Consider the following 2,887-nt stretch of genomic DNA (forward strand, 5'->3'; position numbering starts at 1 on the left):
AAAAGAATGAGTCAGTGTTCCAAAGTAGGGAAATTAAGGCTTTCACTTACGTAGGCAGAGATGGAGAAATTTAACAGTCGCAATATTTTTCTTAAAAGACCAATACATATGTTACAGTGATTTCGTTGGTTACAGGTTCCTATATTCCAAGGTAGATTGCTTTAACATTCCGTAAGGAGGAGTAATAGATTCCTGGGGTCCTATCTCTCATGCCTTTTGGTCTTTCCTAATCATCCTATCTCTCATACCTTTTGGTCTTTCCTAATCGTCCGTAGTACAAGAATAACTAAGGGAGTTAATCTATGATTGGAGAAGCAGAAGTTGCAGCTGTATGCTACACATGACCCAGGCCACATAGCCACATTCCTTTCAAGGCTCGAAATAATGTAAAGTTCCACCAGGTTTAAGTTTAAATTCTTTAATTTCACTGAAGGGAGGATCACAAGATCAAGGAAGAAAGGCAGGATGTGAAAAAATAAAGTAGCTTTTGGCTATATTTTACTTTGACTGGATTTTAAAAATTGTATATGTATATGCAGGTGTGTGTGTGTGTGTGTGTATGTGTGTATTTTGGGTTTATTGAAGTATATAAACTTGCTGAGTTACAAACATCAAAGGATTTTTTCCCTAGTCCCTGTTCCCAATAATCCTGTATTAAATGTCTCATTCATAGTGTAGCAGATTTCATAATTTCCCATTCCCCTTGGTTGCACAAGTTCTTCTGGCTTAAGGGACCAGTCTCATCTTTTCCTGTCACTCGAGTGCTATCTGGGCTTGAGGCTTGGGGGAGGTGGTTGGGAGGGACCTTGTTTGCGCTTTACCCTTCCTCCTGTATCCTTTCTCTGGGAACAGTCTTCTTCACCCCCTCATATAGAGATAGGTGCTGTGGTGTGTGGGTGAGTGGAGGAGAAAGAGGCCAAGGACAGGCATTGCTTATTTAACTCATGGCAGGCACAGTGCACTCTATTAGTGGTTTTCTTTTTCTGGCTCACACTGAAGGTCCTTACAGCCCTCTCTGGTAGGTTTCCATCTCTGTGGCTCCCTCATGGTCAGTGCTTGGTCACTTTTCTGAGCCTCCTCCCAACTGCATAAAGAAGATGTAACTCCAGATCCCAGCCCTCTCTCAGATGCCTCCTTGTGGTTCATTCTCAGCCTCCTGCTGCTTGGGTCCTCCTCCTTGGCAGCCCACATGCTTGTATGAGTCTTTTCTTCAGTGTCCACTTGATCTCCAGAAGGTGGGTGCTTTTCTGCCATGACAACTGAAGGAACAGGCTGCTCCATGGATGGTCTCCCTCTGACCCGCTCTCTCAGTGAGGCTCTATTTTCCTACTTCAGTAGGAATAGAGCAGATCAACAAGGCTACATTCTAATCAGGTGCTCAATGGGAATGAGAAATCAGCATTCCCTTCTTGAAAGTGTTCCCAATCTTTGTGAATTATTATTTAGAAAGACCCTCTGTTTAGCTCTCAGATGTGCTCTAGACCAGCATTGCCACCCAGCAATCATAGACAGCCCCTTTCTGCAGTCTACTTTTACAGAATGCAAGGTGGTGGTTGGTGGTGTTGCTGAATTATGGCTGCAGGTAGCAGTGAGGTTCAGCCACCTCTTTTTAAAAACCACATGTACCCTAAAACCCTAAAGTATAATAATAAAAAAAAGACCTGTAAACAAATTTAAATAATCCAAAAAATAAAAATAAAAAAAAAATAAAAACCACTTTATTGAGGTATGATTGACATGTAAAAGGCTGTACATATTTAATTTTTACAACTTCACGAGTTTGAGGATACATATACAGCTGTGAAACCATCACCACCACCAAGGTAAAAGACTGACATATCCATCACCTCTCAAAGTTTCTTTTAGTTCTTTTTACTATAATAATAATTTTTTTTTGGTGGTAGAACACTTAAAGTAAGCCTACACTCTTAGCAGATTAAAAAAATATAATATTGTATTTTTAGCTATAGGTACTATGCTTTACATTAGATATACAGAATTTATTTATCCTAAATAACAAAACTTTGTCCCTTTGACCAATGTCTCCCCATTCCTGTCTGCCCCTGCACCAGCCCCTGGCAGCATCATCCTACTGGCTGCTTCTATGAGTTTGGCTATTTTAAATTTCATGTTTAAGTGAGGTCACGCATTATTTGTCTTCCTATGCCTGACTTATATCACTTAGCATAATCTCCTACAGTTCCATACATGTTGTCACAGATGGCAGGATTTCCTTCTTTATTAAGACTGAGAAATATTCCATTGCATGTATATACCACAATTTCTTTATCCATTCATCCCTCAGTGGACAGAGAGTTTCCATATCTCAGCTATTATGAATAATGCTGCAATGAATATGGGAGTACAGGTATCTTTTCAAGATACTGATTTCGATTTCTTTAGATACATATGCAGAAGTAGGATTGCTGGATTATATACCTCATGGAAAGACTCAAGGAAGGTGTTTGGCTTTATTTAGAATGTGTAGCACTTAATGCCTCTTTGTTCACAGTTTCATTTATTAATTCTGGAATAACAGAAAAATTCCCACTTTCTTTTTATGTACTTACAACACACAGACACACATACCACACCCATACCCCATGGGTGAGAGAGAGAAAGTGTAGCAGGGGCTTTGCTGAAATATTAACAGTGGCTGCCATTGGGCTGTAAGATTCGAAACTGTTTTTCCCGTTTTCTCTGTGCTTTACTGCTTGCTTCACCTTTTCTCCAACAAAAGTGCACCCAGTGTATCTCTCTTAAAATAAGAAGATGAAGTACAATAAACATGATTTTAAAACTGCAGCACCATTCCACTGATAGAACAGATGTGAGAGGCAGGGGCTTGGGTTTTCTGACCTCCCAGGGCTCTCTGCAGGCTCATCAT

Source organism: Symphalangus syndactylus, chromosome 16 (genome assembly GCF_028878055.3).
Source record: "Symphalangus syndactylus isolate Jambi chromosome 16, NHGRI_mSymSyn1-v2.1_pri, whole genome shotgun sequence".
Lineage (NCBI taxonomy): Eukaryota > Metazoa > Chordata > Mammalia > Primates > Hylobatidae > Symphalangus > Symphalangus syndactylus.